The 22,370-nt window shown below is 46.4% G+C and overlaps 1 protein-coding gene, 1 non-coding gene and 1 pseudogene across 2 annotated transcripts in view; 1 reads left to right on the top strand and 2 right to left on the bottom strand.

The window, feature by feature from the left end:
• The window catches only part of LOC124795581, a 479,635-nt gene that overhangs the window by 119,007 nt on the left and 338,258 nt on the right, over nucleotides 1–22,370 (bottom strand). The gene's annotated exons all lie outside the window — the stretch shown is intronic.
• Nucleotides 2,246–2,320, bottom strand: Trnat-ugu. Its single transcript has one exon. It is a non-coding gene; the product is annotated as a tRNA-Thr (tRNA).
• Nucleotides 18,990–19,107, top strand: LOC124796753 (annotated as a pseudogene).

Here is a 22,370-nt window from a genome sequence, read left to right as displayed (position 1 = left end):
TAAGTGCTAACTGTGGTATCGATAGCTACGATGACACAGTGTAGGTACAAGTTCTTATAGGTTGGCACTACGACACCGGCACCGACGACAGCGCCCGCTAGCCGACGATGTGTAGCTCTACTCCAGATTCTCCACAGTTGATCAAGAGCAGACGACCAAGCAACTTAGCTTGTACTTCATAGGGGGCTACCCATGACAGACTTTGCCTTCGTTACGTCAATGATAGTTTGTCCAGCTACTAGTAACTGTTAGCTTTGATACATGAACGGCTTCGCACCTACGCGCTCACCTGTACGCAAAGTCAAGTAACACTATTATTTGTATATGTTCATACACCAGTAAAAGAGCTTTTACCCATACGCAGTACCGAAGTACTTCACCTTTTCCTGCTCCTACTCGCGTGCTTCACTCTCGGCCTATTTTGCAGAAGCAGTTCACAGGAGCAGATCCACGTGCCGCCCATCCAGGTGGGATACAAAACACTAACATCCACATGTTTTGTAATCAACTGCTTTTAGATGAAGAAAGCAAGCCAAAAAGTACATGTGTTCCTTTGAGATCATGACATTTTATTTCAATAAAACGAAACACATTTGGTGGCAAAAGTACACATTTCGTTGGAGACAGCTTTAAAATACCTTCACTGATTTCCGAAATAATCTCAGAAAAAAGTATGCCTCTTTAGAGAAGTGTATAAGGCAGAGAACAGTTGTGTAAACCAACACTATAGGTGACCGCTAATAAAACGTTGGTTCTATTATGTTCGTTATTGTCGGTTATTACCGACAGTGTTATTTCTATCATTTTACAGTTATTGTGTGGTTTTTCTTTCAAGAAATACGTGAGTACATAGTGTACAAACAGCCACCGACTGCCACAATTTTCTTCTTCTTATCGTCCATACTTTCTAGTATATAAATTACTTTCGAAGAGGCGGCCGGAGTGGCCGAGCGGTTCGCCGGCACGGTAGCTCAGCGTGTTCGGTCAGAGGGTTAGCTGCCCTCTGTAATAAAAAAACTGAGTTAATCAATCAATAACGAACTTAAAACGGATGTCTTACGACGTCCGCCCCGAGCAGATGCAACGAACAAAAGCGAACAAAATGAGACTTAAAAAAAAAAATTCGGTTCTAGGCGCTACAGTCTGGAACCACGCGACCGCTACGGTCTCAAGTTCGAATCCTGCCTCGGGCATGGATGTGTGTGATGTCCTTAGGTTAGTTAGGTTTAAGTAGTTCTAAGTTCTAGGGGAGTGATGACCTCAGAAGTTAAGTCCATAGTGCTCAGAGGCATTTGAACCATTTTTTCAACTTTCGAAGTGCCAAAATGTACGAGAATAAATAAAATGTCTATAAAACGCCACAATGTACAATGTACTTGGGGTGAGACAGTCACAATTCCTGAAATCCACCGCCCGTAGCCTCTGGCCTGTAGAGGAGCGCCGCAGTCCTGCGTCCACGGATGAACCACAGAAATCCGCCACATTACGCCTCACACGAACAGACCTGGCCTGCAGGCACATCGGTGAGATAGATCCGACGGGCAGGGCCTGTACATGAGAGGGAAACGAAGCGCTTCAGATCGGCAATCCCGATCCGTTAGAGTTACCGACAGAAATGGCCTGCAGTTTTATCTGGCCAGCTATTCACGTGTCACAGACACCACGTTGATGAAACGAGACTGTCGTCATCAATCCATGCGAGAGACAACTTGAGCGAATACTCTGAGAGTCAATACTAATGAGGACAGGTAGCCACTCACCGTAGAGATGATTACTGAGCTGCAGACAGGCACACAGAAAAGATTATCACACTCTCACAATTATATTTTTGGTCACAGCCTTTGTCAGAAAATGAGAGCGCACACACACGTTCACACAGAGACAACTCTGAACACGTCACCTCCGTCTCGAACTGCTGCGTCAAGAGTCTCTGAGAATCAGATCCAAACGAACAGCTCCTCAAGCCTCCCTGCCTCTCGTAGGCAGCTGCTAGGTTAGCGGCAAGACGTGGTGGCAGCACGGACTCCAAGCTGAGGGCACTGCTAGGAAGGGCAGAAGCAGCAGGAATGAGGGAGCAGGGAAGCGGCGCACGTACTCAGCAGTATATGACGGTAGTATCTGTTCCCGAAAGAACAGCTACCGTGGATGACCATGCAGCTTTGCTAGAAATGAAATGATAATTAAATGGACACCCTAGCTGCACACAGGCGTTGATGTACTTCATTGGGGACATGTTGAAAATGTGTGCCCCGACCGGGACTCGAACCCGGGATCTCCTGCTTACATGGCAGACGCTCTATCCATCTGAGCCACCGAGGGCACAGAGGATAGTGCGTCTGCGGGGACTTATCCCTTGCACGCTCCCCGTGAGATCCACATTCCCAACATGTCCACACCACTACGTTCGTACTGCGCCTAATAGATGTTTGCCCATCATACTCATTACTCGTGGCTCAGATGGATGGAGCGTCTGCCATGTAAGCAGGAGATCTCGGGTTCGAGTCCCGGTGGGGGCACACATTTTCAACATGTCCCCAATGAAGTACATCAACGCCTGTTTACAGCTAGGGTGTCCATTTAATTATCATTTCAGTACTCAGCAGTGCCCAGCCAGCGACAATGAATGACATGTCACTAAACAAATGATTTCATCTACTGACACAAAAACGAGATTTTTCCAGGGTTTTTTTTTTTTTTTCAAATTGCCCTGATATTTCCCTGACACGTTTGAAATTCCCTGATATTCCCTGATTTCCAGAACTTCGGGCAACCCGGTAATCATGATGTACGCCACGTTCTGGACGCAAAGGAAGCTGGAGCGATTATGCACAAATTGCCCAATATTGAACATTTGTTCCTTCCTTTCATCTCCTCCAATAACAGCTTACCCCACATCTGAAGAAGCAATGTCAACAAAATGATTCTAATTACTGATGTAGTTCTTAAACGGCCTGTTGCAATCATTGCAGTATCACTGAGTGCGGAATTGACGTGGTTTGCGGAGCTGATGCTTCTCACGTTGACGTGGCGCATGTTGGACCCCAGGCGTCACAACTCAAACATATGGACTGGCTCACCATCGAGTCGCGGTCAGTTTTCTAGGTACTTCATTCATCGTGCTGGTGTTTCCTCTCAGTTCCTCGCGGTGCTTCTTGCTTTGATTAGCTTTCAGGTTGACTCGCCTCTAGGCAAAACTATTAAATCTTCCTGCATAGTTGGAAACACCACACTTGGGTCTTGCTGCGTCATATCGTTCTGCAGAAGCTCTACATACCTCAAAAAACAATACTTGTGGTGACTGGCACATGTTTCGGAAATGAAGCGGTGGTGCGAGCTCCAGACCAGATGAGAGAAAACGCCGATGGCAACAAACTTTAAGTAATTACTTATTTACACAAAAAGACGCGACGTGAACTGTTTGATAATCTAAAAATAACAAAACTGTTTCGTTCTAGACCCCACTGAAGATGCCATAGAGTAAGAGAAAGGCAAACGCGTCTGGGAATAATAAATTAAGTTGCAGCAACAAAAGGCGGTTTTATTTACAAAACAAGTATTTCTGAGCATGCTACGGAGGATGGCCACGGAAACTAACTTGTCAAGGCTACAAAACCCGTCGTCTGTTGTAGTTCGATTATTGGTCACGTAAAATGAGTTGTGGACAGAGCATCCCCAATTTCCGCCATACCTCGCGCGGGTGGCTTGTAACACTGGTCCGCGTTACGCACTAACAAGTATCTGTGAGGTGACCCGTCGTGTGTTGACCACATACGAGCGGTATCTGGCAGCGGACGTGGCAACATTGTAGTGAAAAGTGACACACGTCCACAATCAAGTAGTTTTAATCGGACTATAGTTTCGCGTTTCGGTTGCCGTGGGAGTGTCCTCATCAACGCTGAACAGCCGCGCGTTCCGCAGGTCTCACGTTTCGGTCGCTCAGGGCGCGTCTGCCCCCTCCCCGGCGGTTAGGTTGGCTGGGGGGGGGGGGGGGGGGCGTCCATGCACGCCCGGCGCCTCCCCAGTCTCGCATTACCGCAGCTGATGGGCCGAGCCCCGCGCTGTGGTCGCGTGTAGGAACGCAGATGTCAACAACCGCGACACAACGCGAGTGCCCGAGGACACTTCTGCAGCCTGTCCAGGGAGTCGCGGCAGACACGGAAGTCGGCAGGTGACCTGGAGAACCTGGTGGCAGCCATGAGGGCTCAGTACTTTCGTATTTCTTTAAGCTATTCTGCCAAGTATGGGATGGAGCATGAAATTTTTTTTCATTTTTTTTTTTCATTTTACTGTACACGACTGTAGTGATACAACCCATTCGTTAAATGAGAAGTGTTACGTCCTTAAATACGCTCATACTCATAAATTAAGGATAATCGCAGAATGCGGTGCCACACAACGTGGCACTACACAAAACTGGCGCTAATAGCAGAGGCACATAGGGATCACACACGACACAGATCTGTAACTCAACGGTATTGGTGAGTTGAGAAAACCGTCCCGAAACACATGTGCTACAAAACGCCACTGTTTCCTGCGCATGTACCCCGACATCAATATGGGGTATGATCACCATGCACACGTACACAGGCCGCACAACGGGTTGGCATACTCTGGATCAGGTGGCCGAGAGGCTGCTCGGGTATAGCCTCCCATTCTTGCACCAGTCCCTGTCGGAGCTCCTGAAGTGTCGTAGGGGTTTTAAGACGTGCAGCGATACTTCGACCGAGAGCATCCCAGACGTGATCGATGTGGTTTAGGTCTGGAGAACAGGCAGGCCACTCAAATCGTCTCATATCTTCTGTTTCAAGGTACTCCTCTATCATGGCAGCTCCGTGGGGCAGTGCGTTATCATTTATGAGGAGGAAGGTGGGACCCACTGCACCCCTGAAAAGGCGGACATACTGGTGCAAAATGACGTCCCGATACACCTGACCTGTTACAGTTCCTCTGTCAAAGACATGCAGGGGTGTATGGGCACCAATAATAATCCCATCCCACACCATCAAACCACGACCTCCATACAAGTCCCTTTCAAGGACATTAAGGTGTTGGTATCTGGTCCCTGGTTCACCCCAAATGAAAACCCGGCGAGAATCACTGTTCAGACTATACCTGGACTCGACCGTGAACATAACCTGGAACCACTGCTCCAACGACAATGTACTGTGTTGACACCAGGCTTTACGGGGCACCTTGCAGGTCTCCGGGCGAATAAACCATGTCTGTTCAGCCGTCTGCAGACCGTGTGTCTGGAGACATCTGTTCCAGTGGCTGCGGTAAGGTCCCGAGCAAGGCTACCTGCAGTCCTCCGTGGCCGTCTACGGGCACTGATGGTGAGATTTCGGTCCTCTTGTGGTGTTGTACACTGTGGACGTTCCGTACTGTCGCGCCTGGACACGTTTCTTGTCTGCTGGAATCGTTATCATAATCCTGAGATCACACTTTGTGGCACACAGAGGGCCCGTGCTTGACCAGCCTCCAGTCGCCCTAGTATTATACCCCTCATAACGTCATCAATATGTGCTCTTTGAGCCATTTTCAACACAGTCACCATTAGCACGTCTGAAAACGTCTGCACACTTACTCGCTGCACTGTACTCTGACATGCACCAGCATACCTCTGCGTATGTGGACTGCCACCGGCGCCATCGTGCGACGACCGCAGGTCAAATGCATCGCATGGTCATACCTCGAGGTGGTTTAAACCCGCAAGCCGCTCACCAGAGCGTTGTTTCACCATGTATCAGCATTATCCTCAATTTAAGAGCATGAGTGAACATATGTCAGACACATATGTCTCGTGACAGAGCAGTCGATAAGTGGTGGGCACCACACTGGTGGGAGGTGTTTTAAATCTTATGTGCTGATGCCAGAGCTAAATATCCGGTGACTGTACGGACGTTGGTAGCAGTCTGATGACCCTACCTGCTGAAGTGGAGACAAGAGTTCCATGCATCGGGCGGTGCGGAAGAAAGAGCTCCATGGAATCTAAGAAGGCGAAATGTCCAAGATAATAAACGTATTGTAACTGTTACTTATCAAGTTGAAAATCAGATCTGTTACGTACGTAGTACAGACAGGCAGTATACGAGTTGGTAGCTGTCCTCATTTACCACGTATTAAGTTGAATGGAATCTCACTTCTTATTTATATCGCGCGGAGTGAATGAGAAGGCGAAGGTAATTTTCAGCGGCTTTATACACAGCCTGTAGCGAGGCGAAGTCTGAGCCAAGTTGGAGGAAGACGGCACGCGGATTCAGGGCACAGACTGGCTGGACCATGATTAATAACACTTAACGGCCACCGAAATTTCAGTAAGCAACATTCATTGTATATAAAAGGAATTTTCAGGTGGCACCTTATTTAAGTGTTTGGTGCATGAGGTGAAGAATAACAAACCCTACGCAGCTCAAGCCAACCTGAAATACTTCACGACTGTGATTCCAATTTCTTCAAATTGTATGTTGGCGATGATTACGCGAGGCAGCGTCAGCCAACATGCCAGTTTACAATAATGGTACACAAATGGAGCTTGCCTGTCGTCGATGTGAAAAAAGGAAAGAAAGGATGTTACAGAGACATTCTCGTGCTCACTTCGGAATACGAGGGAAGTCATAAAATTATCATTATTCCCTCAAAAAATAAACATACGTAATTAATTTTTCATTTCTTCGCAGGTACATGTCTACTGTCCTGGCAACGAACTAAAATCCCCCAGCCACAGAAGCCTAACACATCGCTTCCAGGAGTCGACTACGTGAGGTATCGTACGGTAATTCATTTTCTGTATTTGAAGTGGAGCAACGTTGCAGTAATCCATGCTGAAATAGCCAAGCGCACTTCAACAATGTGTCGTCATATAACGTATTGCTCAGTCTACCAAGGAAAATTAGGAAAAAAAATCGCGTACTCGCAAATATTTGTACAATGGTGGGGACGGGGTAGGGGGTAGGGGGAGTGAGTACCACGAACAACAAACTAAAAATTCTAACTGGTGAAGTCTGTGCGTTAGGGTGGAAGCAGGTGGGGTGTTTGAACATCATTTTTTCGCGGTTTTCTTGAATAAATCGAAAATCACAGCTTTCAACAAACCTGTTTCCTGGTACAAAATTAAACTACATTAATTTCCTTACAAAAAAGGTCCTATTCACTTTTTTCTCTAGTAATAACAGTTTCCGCGTTGCAGGAGGTGGAAAATCGCAATTATTAAAAATAAGTACCATACGAAGTGGATTAACAGCAAATATTAAAACTATGTACCACGTCTCGGTGCAGCAGAGCCGTTTTAAGGGATGAATTGTGTTTCTGGGGCGTACGAGATTCGCAGGACGGTGCAAGGTAGGAGCGCAAGGGAATGTAGGTCGCCGGATTCTGGTCACGCACTTCCTTCGTCCGCAGGTCTGCAAACTAAGGAACGAGTAGGCGGTTCCGCACTCTGTCTGTTCCACCACGTCACAAGAAGCAACTTCGTGGTGTTTCACAAAGTCATACCGACCCTCTGTAGAGTGTCTTGTGAATCATTGCGGACACAGTGCTCAGAATGCCCGTGTGTGTGTGTGTGTGTGTGTGTGTGTGTGTGTGTGTGTGTGTGTGTGTGGTGAGGGGGGGGGGGGGGGGAGGCGTTTGTTTTCCACAGAGTGCGTTAACACCTCCTTGCCAACCCAACGCTCACGCCCCGCCAGTCAAAATTTTTAGTATGTTGTTCACGGCACTCAGCCCTACCACCGTACAACAATTCGCGATGACAGGAATTTTTGCACCTAATCATCCCTGTCGATGTTGTTGATTGGGATAGTAGTGGCTAGGTGGACCAGACACTTGCAGTCTGGTCAAACAAGACTGTTACGACGGCATCCCCCTGTGAAGGACCGGGAATCGCAACGGTAGCGGAGGCCCTCGAGCTAAGAGACCGACCTATCGCAACCAAGGCGACAGTGGAAAAAGTGACAATTTGGCATCGATCAGTTTTCAGCTCCTTGCACATTTTGAACATGACAATGGTCGCCTTCCGCTGTGTTTACTGAGCGTTCACCCAAATTCAAAAAGCCTGCTGCACTGAGGTGGTAGTGGAAATATTTCAACTGAGTCAGGCCAATCTGAATACCCTGTTTAGCCGACCGATGACCATGAAAGAATGCTGAGAATGTAAGTACGACCTGAGACAAAGGAGCAATGTTAACAGTGGAAACGTGTGGTCTCACCACCGCCGAAAATGGCGAAGACCCGACTACCAATGGCCTTACTGCTATTTATTTTTCTGATAGGGGACTGCCATGGAGTGGTACTAACAGATTATTCTCGGAAGGAACAAGCCGCCATAGGAGCATGCTACAGAAATTGTGCGAAGAGGTTACAATTGGCTGTCAAGATGATGTGTCGCATTAATCTTTCTAAGGTGGTGTTTTTGCTCCACAGCAATGTCCCAGCTCATTCTGCACACTACAGCCACACAAACTGCATCTTTGGGGCACGGAGTGACTTCTTCTTCTATCCTCTAATGAAGAAACCACAGCGTAGCAGGTGATTTTCGAGGTGGAACGTTTTCTTAACAGCCAAAAGTCAGACTTCTACAAGCAATGTCTTCCCCAAGTCATCTGTCATTGCGAGAAGAGATTAAGTATGTACAGGTAAGTACGTACAGGAAGGCTGTCACCACCGCCAAGTTCCAGCTCTGCAAGCTACACTCCTGGAAATGGAAAAAAGAACACATTGACACCGGTGTGTCAGACCCACCATACTTGCTCCCGACACTGCGAGAGGGCTGTACAAGCAATGATCACACGCACGGCACAGCGGACACACCAGGAACCGCGGTGTTGGCCGTCGAATGGCGCTAGCTGCGCAGCATTTGTGCACCACCGCCGTCAGTGTCAGCCAGTTTGCCGTGGCATACGGAGCTCCATCGCAGTCTTTAACACTGGTAGCATGCCGCGACAGCGTGGACGTGAACCGTATGTGCAGTTGACGGACTTTAAGCGAGGGCGTATAGTGGGCATGCGGGAGGCCGGGTGGACGTACCGCCGAATTGCTCGACACGTGGGGCGTGAGGTCTCCACAGTACATCGATGTTGTCGCCAGTGGTCGGCGGAAGGTGCACGTGCCCGTCGACCTGGGACCGGACCGCAGCGACGCACGGATGCACGCCAAGACCGTAGGATCCTACGCAGTGCCGTAGGGGACCGCACCGCCACTTCCCAGCAAATTAGGGACACTGTTGCTCCTGGGGTATCGGCGAGGACCATTCGCAACCGTCTCCATGAAGCTGGGCTACGGTCCCGCACACCGTTAGGCCGTCTTCCGCTCACGCCCCAACATCGTGCAGCCCGCCTCCAGTGGTGTCGCGACAGGCGTGAATGGAGGGACGAATGGAGACGTGTCGTCTTCAGCGATGAGAGTCGCTTCTGCTTTGGTGCCAATGATGGTCGTATGCGTGTTTGGCGCCGTGCAGGTGAGCGCCACAATCAGGACTGCATACGACCGAGGCACACAGGGCCAACACCCGGCATCATGGTGTGGGGAGCGATCTCCTACACTGGCCGTACACCACTGGTGATCGTCGAGGGGACACTGAATAGTGCACGGTACATCCAAACCGTCATCGAACCCATCGTTCTACCATTCCTAGACCGGCAAGGGAACTTGCTGTTCCAACAGGACAATGCACGTCCGCATGTATCCCGTGCCACCCAACGTGCTCTAGAAGGTGTAAGTCAACTACCCTGGCCAGCAAGATCTCCGGATCTGTCCCCCATTGAGCATGTTTGGGACTGGATGAAGCGTCGTCTCACGCGGTCTGCACGTCCAGCACGAACGCTGGTCCAAGTGAGGCGCCAGGTGGAAATGGCATGGCAAGCCGTTCCACAGGACTACATCCAGCATCTCTACGATCGTCTCCATGGGAGAATAGCAGCCTGCATTGCTGCGAAAGGTGGATATACACTGTACTAGTGCCGACATTGTGCATGCTCTGTTGCCTGTGTCTATGTGCCTGTGGTTCTGTCAGTGTGATCATGTGATGTATCTGACCCCAGGAATGTGTCAATAAAGTTTCCCCTTCCTGGGACAATGAATTCACGGTGTTCTTATTTCAATTTCCAGGAGTGTATTTCGAAGTGATACTGATAGCACCTACTGTATAACAGTTACGCCTATCAACATATTTATTCAACAACACCCACTGCCAACAATAATAAAAGTAATAATAATAATATGCATATCTTGTCTGAAAAAGAAATAAGTGTTTTGGGTAATTTTGTTGTTTTGAACATAATTAAGTACAGTTTAGGGCAAGAACGAAATAATGTTTACAGGTTGGGTTCTTTGGGGAAGGAGATCAGACAGCGAGGTCATCGGTCTCATCGGATTAAGGACGGATGGGGAAGGAAGTCAACCGTGCCCTTTCAGAGGAACCATCCCGGCATTTGCCTGGAGTGATTGAGGGAAATCACGGAAAATCTAAATCAGGATGGCCGGACGCGGGAATGAACTGTCGTCCTCCCGAATGCGAGTCCAGTGTCTAACCACTGCGCCACCTCGCTCGGTAATAAAGTTAACGCTTTCGTTACTCCCCGTTTAGCATTTTTGTGTAAGTGGGAGTTTTTGTGCGTTTTTTTTATTTTTTCGGACGAATGTATAAGATCCCTAACACATGTATTAGTTAACGAATTAACTTGCTGACTGAAAATCAGACATTCTTACGTTACACACAGACAACGCTTACGCTTGTTATAAATTTCTTTGTTCGCTTGCTGTCACGCTTATTTGATTTCGTCACTTTCTCAGTCAACGTTCAAATGGCTTTGAGCACTATGGGACTCAACATCTGAGGTCATCAGTCCCCTAGAACTTAGAACTACTTAAACCTAACTAACCTAAGGACAACACACACATCCATGCCCGAGGCAGGATTCGAACCTGCGACCGTAGCGGTCCTCAGTCAACGGATCTGGGCTGGAACGCTCTAGTTCTTTTGCAGCTAACTTTTCTCGCTAATTTTATTTTCTGTTGGCACAGATTCAACAGGGTTCACGTAGAAGAAAAATATTTAAAAAATAAAAATAAAAAAATAAATAAAAAACACAAAAAAATAAAAAAACGTTGTTATATTAACTTAAGTATGTTGTTAAATTAACTTAATTATGTCATGTATTGGAAATTTTGACTCGTTCCACATCATTACGAAATATCGTATTCATGATCCATGGAACTAGTATTAATCTAATCTAATCTAATCTAGACACTACATACATACATTCTAAACACAAACTGCCATTTGTGGAAATGATTAAATTCAAGCTGTGCTGTCTACCAACATGACCATATAAATGAGGCGCTGAGAACCACAAGGGCCAAAGGCACAGCGCCATCGATCCCACACTTAAGTGAATCTCAAAGAAAGGTGAGACAGCTTTTCGTGAATATTTATAAATACAATGAGAGCCTACAACACAGATAAACCTGACGTAAAATCAACAGATACCAGAGACATGAAGAAATGCTAGTCTCACAATCGCCGATGATGTACTGTATGGTTCTAAGGTTCTCAAATGGATTACTGTATGATAAAATTCAAAACTTAACATACATTCAGAATCCCACAAAAGAGGTTTTTCTTTCAGTGTAGCTAATTTTTCTACATAGTGAGTGAATTGGCAATCTGAGGAGCGTGCTACCATCTAGTGGGATTTATGCCAAACGAACGGGGTTGAAAGTCTGCTGCAGTGTGCTACCACCTGGTGGCACTGACGTAAACTTTCAGTTGAGTGGTAAGGGCTAGTCGTCGACGCCGAGATCTGTGCACGTTGGGCATCGACTCCGTATGTACTTGACCAGTAAGGCAACTACGTCACGCGAGCTGCGAATGCGAAAAAACTCCTTAAAACGTGCACAACTGAAGGTGTGTTCGCGACCCTGATCCCAAGTTTCACGGAGTCATTAGCAATGTAGCACAGTAGATTTAATGCCATGTATTTCAGATAACCGCAGCTGCATTAGGGTATGTTTAACAGCATTCAAAGAAAAATAACCAATAAATCCGAAAGGTGTCAAAAGTTAGGTTTATTCATGTGCTCTTGCACAACAGCCACCGCTAGTTGAGTCCAAAACACCTCTCTCCCGTAGAGGACGGATCACGTGTTGACGAAGCAGCTTAGATTTAATCTGCAACTTACAAGGGAACCTCCCCATCGCACCCCCCTCAGATTTAGTTATAAGTTGGCACAGTGGATAGGCCTTGAAAAACTGAACACAGATCAATCGATAAAACAGGAAGAAGTTGTGTGGAACTATGAAAAAATATACAAACTGAGTAGTCCATGTTCAACATAGGCAACACAACGACTATGTGAGCTCAGCAGCGCCGTGGTCCGTGGTTAGCGTAAGCAACTGCGGAACGAGAGGTCGTTGGTTCAAGTGAAAATTTTACTTTCTTTATTTTCGCAAAGTTATGATCTGTCCGTTCGTTCATTGACGTCTCTGTTCACTGTCATAAGTTTAGTGTCTGTGTTTTGCGACCGCACCGCAAAACCGTGCGATTAGTAGACGAAAGGACGTGCCTCTCCAATGGGAACCGAAAACATTTGATCGCAAGATCATAGGTCAACCGATTCCTCCACAGGAAAACACGTCTGATATATTCTATACGACACTCGTGACGGCATGTGCGTCACATGACAGGAATATGTTGTCGACCCACCTAACTTGTACACTTGGCGAATGGGTAAAAAGCTTCTTCTACCTTGCCCGATTTAGGTCTTCTTGTATATGTGATAATCACTCCCAAAAAAGTCATGAAAACATAAGAGTTTGTCACATAAACTGCAACAAATGAATGCAACAGTTTCATAGTCGCACAGTTTTCCCTGTGCTCTGTCAAATCATATGTTTTTAACGTTTTCATATTTTTCCGTGTGTAGACCGTCAAATCCTGCATATGTCCAAGCAAATCTGAACATGTCCTGGAATTTTGGAGAGCGAAGTTGATGACGTGTGAGTACCTGAACTTCGATAATTAACACGGACGGTCAGATAATAATTGTCTGAAAATAAAAAATTAAACTTTCCACTCGAGGGAAGGCTTGAACCAAGTCCCTCTTGTTCCGCAGCTACTCATGGTAACCACGCGACCACGGCGCTCCTGACCTCATAATGTCCTTGATGTAGCTTATCTTGTGCATGGACTACTCAGTTCGTGTACTTTGCCCTTTTTTTTCCTGTTTTCTCGATTGATCTGTGTTCAGTTTTTCAAGGCCTATCCACTGTGCCAACATATAACTAAATCTGAGGGGGGTGCGACGGGAAGGTTGCCTTGTTAGTACACAATCTGACGAGCAGAACAGGGTGCTGAACTTTCCAGCCACTGTCACCATATTACACACGTCACATTTCTTACACAGCCGGTACTTTGCGTAAATCCTACAGCTTGACATCAGACTTTGAAAGGAAATGGCCAGTGCTATTGTAACATGTGCCAGTATGTAGGTGCATGCAGTCATTAGAATGTTACAAATGCGAGCTATGCTAAGTGAAATCTGTCGAAGATAACAATCTTGTTTACAGCTGAAATATTTTACGTCAAAAATACGTGTGCATGCTGTAAATATGTTTTCGTTAATTTTGTGACCGAGGAAAGAATAAAAAAAGAAAAAAAAATGGCTGTCACAATAGGTTGTAGTCATTACCAAGAAACACCTTCCAAAGGTGAGTAAACATTCTTATTTTCACTCCAGAATGCCAAGCTATTCTCCATTATATACACGTGACTCTTCCCCTCCGTCAAATTAATTCAGAACACGTGACGACCGAGTTCCCTGTTCCAGAACTGTCACACTTTCCTATTGTTCTAGTGTCTCGCGGCGAAAAGTGCCATTAACAGCGACGCATTTTGCCTAGCGCAAGCCAAATTGCTTGCAGGCACTAAGCATGAAAGGCCAGGACAATTAAACGTAACCGTGAGAAATCTGCGTAACGGTGACCGACATCACATTCAAAGCAAACAATAGCTTACTCCTCAGAACAATGTCTACTAACAGTCGAATGTCGAGCAGCATTCTCAGGACGAAGCTGTTTTCGTCTAAAAAAAAAAAAAAAAAAAAACTTGTTCAGGAAAAAATTGTGGGACAAAACACGTTCCAAATTTCTGTTGTGCAGTCCTTCACTGTCAGTGCTTAACAACTCCGCCGTAAAGTGATAATTACAACATCTACAAATACCACACTCACAACATTCCCATTGCAATCACCGATGCTGCATAGGAATCTTCCACCTCTTTACATATCATAAATTACCAAGTCTACCACTACCGCTTCTGCAATATAAGCACGAGAGGCTTACTGTACTATACATTATTAAATTCTACTGCGGAGATTTTGTTGAGGTCTTCAATCCAAAGACTGGTTTGATGCAGCTCTTCATACTAATCTATCCTGAGCAAGCCTCTTCATCTATGCACTACCCTTTCTTCTACTCGAGCTATGCTGTAAGTTTCTTTTGTCCCCTATTCGATTCTGTACCTCCTCATTGATCGCGTGATCTACCTACTTAATCTTCAGCATTCTTCTGCAATATCACATTCAAAAGCTTCCCGCCCCGTCTTCTCTGCGTGCTAATCGTCCACGTTTCACCGCGGTACAAGACTACAATACACACAAATATCTTCAGAAAAGCCTTAAATTTATAATAGATGATAAAGAACTTCTCTTTTCCATAAACGTTTTCCTGATATTGCCGGTCTGTATTTTACAACCTCTCTACTTCGACCAAATTTAGTTATTTTGCTGCCTAAATAGCAAAACTCATCTACATGGATACTCTGCAAATCACATTCAAGTGCCTGGCAGAGGGTTCATCGAACCACCTTCACAATTCTCTATTATTCCAATCTCGTATAGCGCGCGGGAAGGATGAACACCTACATCTTTCCGTACGAGCTCTGATTTCCCTTATTTCATCCTTGTGATCGTTCTTCCCTATCTAAGTCAGTGTCAACAAAATATTTTCGCATTCGGAGGAGAAAGTTCGTGATTGCAATTTCGTGAGAAGATTCCGTCGCAGTGAAAAACGCCTTCCTTTTAATGATGTCCATCCCAAATCCTGTATCATTTCTGTGACACTCTCTCCCATATTTCGCGATAGTACAAAACGTGCTGCCTTTCTTTGAACTTTTTCGATGTACTCAGTCAGTCCTATCTGGTAAGGATCCCACACCGCGCAGTAGTATTCTAAAACAGGACGGACAAGCGCCGTGTAGGAAATCTCCTTAGTAGGTCTGTAACATTTTCCAAGTGTCCTACCAATAAGACGCAGTCTTTGGTTACCCTTCCACAGAACATTTTCTATGTGTTCCTTCCAATTTAAGTTGTTCGTAATTGTAATACCTAGGTATTTAGTTGAATTTACGGCTTTTAGACTAGACTGATTTATCGTGTAAGCGAAGTTTAACCAATTCCTTTCGCCACTCATGTGGATGACCACACACTTCTCGTTATTTAGCGTCAATTGCCAATTTTCGCACCATACATGTATGTTTTCTAAATCGTTTTGCAGTTTGTTTTGATCTTCTGATGACTTTATTAGTCTATAATCGACAGCGTCATCTGCAAACAACCTAAGACGGCTGCTCAGATTGTCTCCCAAATCGTTTATATAGATAAGGAACAGCAAAGGGCCTATAACACTGCCTTGGGGAACGCCAGAAATCACAACGAACTGTGACCCCTCTGACAGGAAATCACAGATCAAGTCACATAACTGAGACGATATTCCATAAGCACGCAATTTCACTACGAGCCGCTTGTGTGGTACCGTGTCAAAAGCCTTCCGGAATTCCAGAAATACGGAATCGAACTGAAATCCCTTGTCAATAGCACTCAGCACTTCATGTGAATAAAGAGCTAGTTGTGTTTCACAGTTCGTCTCCGTAGCGTAGCGGTAGCGTTGCCGCCTACCACGCAGGGGGCCCGGGTTCGATTCCCGGCAGGGGATTGAGTGTTGTGTGTTCTTCAATATCATTTCATCATCATTCGCTCGCAAGTCGGCGATGTGGCGTCACCTAAAAAGGAGTTGCAATAAGGCGTCCGAACTTTCCCAAAAGGGGCCTCCCGGCCAACAATGTCATACGATCATTTCATTTCATTGTGTTTCACTAGAACGATGTTTTCCAAAACCATGTTGACTGTGTGTCAATAGACCGTTTCCTTCGAGGTAATTCATTACGTCCGAACACAAAATATGTTCTAAAATCCTGCTGCATATCGACGTTAACGATATGGGTCTGTAATTTAGTGGATTACTCGTACTACCTTTCTTCGATATTGGTGTGACCTGTGCAACTTTCCAGTCTTTGGGTACAATAAACAACATAGCACACGAAAAAGGCACTTGAAAATGGGAATCATTTCGCGAAGCGCGTCGTGCACAATATAAATAAAAAGATAATCGTGACTGACAGCACAAAATGGTATTTTGTAAATAAACCCACTGACATTTAGTACTTGGAGGACGTCTCGTGACTGCAAATGCTGTATTGCACATGACAAACTTTTCGTTCCGTTTGCGGGGGTCGTCGCACGGTGAAGCTGTCAGACAAGCAAGGAATGGCTGCCAACTTAATCTACATTGACGTTACGCAATGTTCTACGAGAGCGTTTAATTCTCCGCAGTAACGATGAAAAGTGTGCCGATTGGTGACGCTGCGGAGAGGATCAGCAGGTGATTCGGAAGGGAAGGGCAGAGTCTGCCGTCGACTGCAGCGTCAGAAGCCGCGACTGACTCAGAGGGCAGCACAGGCGGCGTTGGGAAAGACGACTTTCACCGGCCGCGGCGGCGTCTCCAGGGCAGGAGGGAGGAAGGAAGCGACGCCTGCTATCAGATGCGCCGCCGGAACTCCTGCAGGCCGCCTGCTTTTCACTTTCGTCAGTCTGTGCGGCGCCGCATTGAGTCCACACCGGCACACAGTAAATTGTCCGATATCGACTAAGTGCACCCTCACTTTCTGTCGGTTTCTACTTTTCGTCGTCGTCAGGATACTTTCACAGGCAACCTAAATTATCACTCCTTACCACTACGACAGCCGTGAGAGAGCCAGGCCTTACAAAACTCTACCCATCTACTGAGCAAGAGGTATGAGACAGGCCAAATACCCTCAGACTTCAAGAAGAATATAATAATTCCAATCCCAAAGAAAGCAGGTGTTGAGAGATGTGAAAATTGTCAAACTATCAGTTTAATAAGCCACGGTTGCAAAATACTAACGCAAATTCTTTACATACGAACGGAAAAACTGGGCCGAGCGGTTCTAGGCGCTTCAATCTGGAGCTGCGCGACCGCTACGGTCGCAGGTTCGAATCCTGCCTCGGGCATGGATGTGTGTGATGTCCTTAGGTTAGTTAGGTTTAGGTAGTTCTAAGTTCTATGGGACTGATGACCTCAGAAGTTAAGTCCCATAGTGCTCAGAGCCATTTGAACCATTTTTTGAAAAACCGGTAGAAGCCGACCTAGGGGAAGATCAGTTTGAATTCCGGTAAAATTTTGGAACACGTGAGACAATACTGACCCGACGACTTATCTTAGAAAATAGATTAAGGAAAGGCAAACCTGCGTTTCTAGCATTTATAGACTTAGAGAAAGCCTTTGATAATCTTGACTGGAATACTCTCTTTCAAACTCAGGTGGCAGGGGTAAATACAGGGACCGAAAGGCTATTTACAAATTGTACAGACACCAGATGGCAGTTATAAGAGTCGAGGGACATGAAAGGGAAGCAGTGGTTGGGAAGGGAGTGAGACAGGGTTGTAGCCTCTCTCCAATGTTATTCAATCTGTATATTGAGCAAGCAGTAAAGGAAACAAAAGAAAAATTCGGAGTAGGAATTAAAATCCATGGAGAAGAAATAAAAGCTTTGAGGTTCGCCGATGACATATTAATTGTGTCAGAGACAGCAGAGGACCTGGAAGAGCAGCTGAACGGAATGGACAGTGTCTTCAGAGGAGGATATGAGATGGAACATCAACAAAACCAAACCAGGATAATGGAATGTCGAATTATATCTGGTGATGCTGCGGGAATTAGATTAGGAAATACACTTAAAGTAGTAAATGAGTTTTGCTATTTGGGAGGCAAAATAATTGATGATGGACGAAGTAGAGAGGTCATAAAATGTAGACTGGCTATGCCAAGGAAAGCGTTTCTGAAGAAGAGAAATTTGTTAAGATCGAGTATAGTTTTACGTGTCAGGAAGTCGTTTCTGAAAGTATTTGTATGGAGTGTGGCCATGTATGGAAGTTAAACGTGGACGATCAATAATTTAGATAACAAGAGAATAGAAGTTTTCGAATTATGGTGCTACAGAAGAGTGCTGAAGATTAGATAGGTAGATGAGATAACTAATGAGGTATTGAATAGAATTGGAGAGAAGAGAAATTTGTGGCACAACTTGACTAGAAGAAGGGATCGGTTGGTGGGGCATATTATGAGGCATCAAGGGATCACCAATTTAATATTGGAGGGCAGCGTGGAGGGCAAAAATCGTAGAGGGAGACCAAGAGATGAATACACTAAACAGATTCAGAAGGATGTAGGCTGCAGTAGGTACTGGGAGATGAAGAAGCTTGCACAGGATAGGATAGCATGGAGAGCTGCATCAAACCAATCTCAGGACTGAAGACCGGAACAACAAACAACCACAACGATCGTAGCTTGATAACTCACAGATCGCATGTCTACTCAAACGTGTACAGTTAAATTTGATTATTCCAGAATACGATACTTCACTACAGGTAAATCAAAGCACAACGATGAAATGAAAGTAAATAAATATATGCGGCTGAAAACTTGGACCGAGCGTTTTGATTTGTAGGCACTTCAGTGGCTTCCGTCTCGAGACCTCTGCCTTTGACATCAAACAGTTTTTCACCACCCTCGCAAAGCCGAGTGGACCAGCTTCCAGGATTTTTCATCCAATTAAAAAATTTTCACCGATAATCGAAGAAGGGGCCAACGGCTCTGCAGCAGTGGTAACACCGGTTCCCATCAGCTCACCGAAGTTAAGCGCTGTCAGGCTGGGCTAGCACTTGGATGGGTGACCATCCGGTGTGCCGAGCGCTGTTGGCAAGCGGGCTGCACTCAGCTCTTGTCAGGCAAACCGAGGAGCTACTTGATCGGGAAGTAGCGGCTCCGGTCTGGAAAACTGACGTATGGTCGGGCGAGCGGTGTGCTGACCACATGCCCCACCATATTCGCAACCAGTGACGCCTGTGGTCTGAGGGTGACACGGCGGCCGGTCGGTACCGATGGGCCTTCATGGCCTGTTCGAGCTAAGTTTAGTTTTTACGAAGAGGGGAGGAAGGAAGACTTCAGGTATATAGTCCGCGGACAGCAAGAACACGAGAGACAGCGCAAGCTCGGATCGGGGAAGGAATTAGGACGCGCCATTTACAAAGAATCCATCCCGACATTTGTCTCAAACGACTTACGGAAATCACAGAAGACCTAAATCTGGATTAGAACTAATGTCCTGCCGAATACGAGTCAATCCACTGTCTTACCGCTGCGCCGCCCAACTCGGTATTGGTAATCGAACCGGGCCGTCTGTATCAAACGGCAACTACAATAACCATTTGACCTAGCAGGCAGGTCCGTTCCCGCATCATACCTTCACTTCATGTCCATTAAATCAGTGTAAGGCATGATTATTTAAACTTTACAATGGTGTGTCCAAATGTTCAAATGGTTCAAATGGCTCTGAGCACTATGGGACTTAACATCTATGGTCATCAGTCCCCTAGAACTTAGAACTAATTAAACCTAACTAACCTAAGGACAGCACACAACACCCAGCCATGACGAGGCAGAGAAAATCCCTGACCCCGTCGGGAATCGAACCCGGGAACCCGGGCGTGGGAAGCGAGAACGCTACCGCACGATCACGAGATGCGGGCTCCAAATGTTCAATTAAGACTACAGGCCAGCGTATAAATTGTTTTGCCTACCTTATTTGGTTGACTTAAAATGTTCATTAGAGAGACTATTTTTAAGATTCATTCATGTACAGTGTGCCATAAATGTTGAAATATGTTAAAACCGCGATTTACTGCACGGCGATCTAGCCATCCGAATACAACCGATGTAGTAGTATAATGGCTATCTACGGAGCAGGGGTGCTGTTAGTTTCGAATAGTATCACAGATGGCATTTGTATCAACTAAAATACTACTCTCAACACGATTTCTCTTCTTAAGATGATTCGTTTAGGACAAACAGTCTGGAAGCATGCGCTTGTCTCGCGTATGCATAACGAGCCATTACGCTTGTTTTTTGTATTTAGGTGAGTGTCTGAAAATAACAAACGTATTTGTACTGACAGAAGAGGTTCGAAAACTAATCCCAATCGTACAAAAAAAACGCTTGGATTGGTAAGCAGAGGCCAGTTAATCGATATCATTTCGTCAAAATGAGAATGTTCCGACATTTGCGAAAAAAAGGCCAACTGTACTACGGTTCAGGCATTGTTCATTAAAGATTTGTTCCACTTCTATATTAAAAAACACAAGTTGAAACTTTAAACGCTTTTTTTTCTTTTTCAAAACAAATTTTTTCCAGTTGTGCAGAGCTAACTCAAGAAATGTACATGTAATTACATTATACCTTTCTGTAACTTGTTAGTTGGCCTTTTATCACTCTAGTACGCAGAATTTTTGAAATATATTCTTACACTCCTGGAAATGGAAAAAAGAACACATTGACACCGGTGTGTCAGACCCACCATACTTGCTCCGGACACTGCAAGAGGGCTGTACAAGCAATGATCACACGCACGGCACAGCGGACACACCAGGAACCGCGGTGTTGGCCGTCGAATGGCGCTAGCTGCGCAGCATTTGTGCACCGCCGCCGTTAGTGTCAGCCAGTTTGCCGTGCCATACGGAGCTCCATCGCAGTCTTTAACACTGGTAGCATGCCGCGACAGTGTGGACGTGAACCGTATGTGCAGTTGACGGACTTTGAGCGAGGGCGTATAGTGGGCATGCGGGAGGCCGGGTGGACGTACCGCCGAATTGCTCAACACGTGGGGCGTGAGGTCTCCACAGTACATCGATGTTGTCGCCAGTGGTCGGCGGAAGGTGCACGTGCCCGTCGACCTGGGACCGGACCGCAGCGACGCACGGATGCACGCCAAGACCGTAGGATCCTACGCAGTGCCGTAGGGGACCGCACCGCCACTTCCCAGCAAATTAGGGACACTGTTGCTCCTGGGGTATCGGCGAGGACCATTCGCAACCGTTTCCATGAAGCTGGGCTACGGTCCTGCACACCGTTAGGCCGTCTTCCGCTCACGCCCCAACATCGTGCAGCCCGCCTCCAGTGGCGTCGCGACAGGCGTGAATGGAGGGACGAATGGAGACGTGTCGTCTTCAGCGATGAGAGTCGCTTCTGCCTTGGTGCCAATGATGGTCGTATGCGTGTTTGGCGCCGTGCAGGTGAGCGCCACAATCAGGACTGCATACGACCGAGGCACACAGGGCCAACACCCGGCATCATGGTGTGGGGAGCGATCTCCTACACTGGCCGTACACCACTGGTGATCGTCGAGGGGACACTGAATAGTGCACGGTACATCCAAACCGCCATCGAACCCATCGTTCTACCATTCCTAGACCGGCAAGGGAACTTGCTGTTCCAACAGGACAATGCACGTCCGCATGTATCCCGTGCCACCCAACGTGCTCTAGAAGGTGTAAGTCAACTACCCTGGCCAGCAAGATCTCCGGATCTGTCCCCCATTGAGCATGTTTGGGACTGGATGAAGCGTCGTCTCACGCGGTCTGCACGTCCAGCACGAACGCTGGTCCAACTGAGGCGCCAGGTGGAAATGGCATGGCAAGCCATTCCACAGGACTACATCCAGCATCTCTACGATCGTCTCCATGGGAGAATAGCAGCCTGCATTGCTGCGAAAGGTGGATATACACTGTACTAGTGCCGACATTGTGCATGCTCTGTTGCCTGTGTCTATGTGCCTGTGGTTCTGTCAGTGTGATCATGTGATGTATCTGACCCCAGGAATGTGTCAATAAAGTTTCCCCTTCCTGGGACAATGAATTCACGGTGTTCTTATTTCAATTTCCAGGAGTGTATTTCGATTTTTGATGCACGTTTTTATAGCGACTTTTCAGTCGAAAACGTAGAGTTATTCAGAGTGCCGCCATTTCGTGAATAACATTTTTTTAAATATCCCTACGTACTACGTTAGAAAGTATTAGTTTCAAAGCAGTATTCGAAATTTTGTGCTAGGTTCATAGCTCCCACCAACTGCCCTGGCACTATGCGATGGCGAAGCCTTTTCGTCGACTTCGTGTACTGTCCTCTGTGTGTAA

The sequence above is a fragment of the Schistocerca piceifrons genome, chromosome 4, assembly GCF_021461385.2.
Source record: "Schistocerca piceifrons isolate TAMUIC-IGC-003096 chromosome 4, iqSchPice1.1, whole genome shotgun sequence".
In the NCBI taxonomy this organism is placed as follows: Eukaryota; Metazoa; Arthropoda; class Insecta; order Orthoptera; family Acrididae; genus Schistocerca; species Schistocerca piceifrons.
The sequence above is the reverse complement of the archived record's forward strand: the minus strand, read 5'-3'. Positions and strand labels throughout refer to the sequence as shown.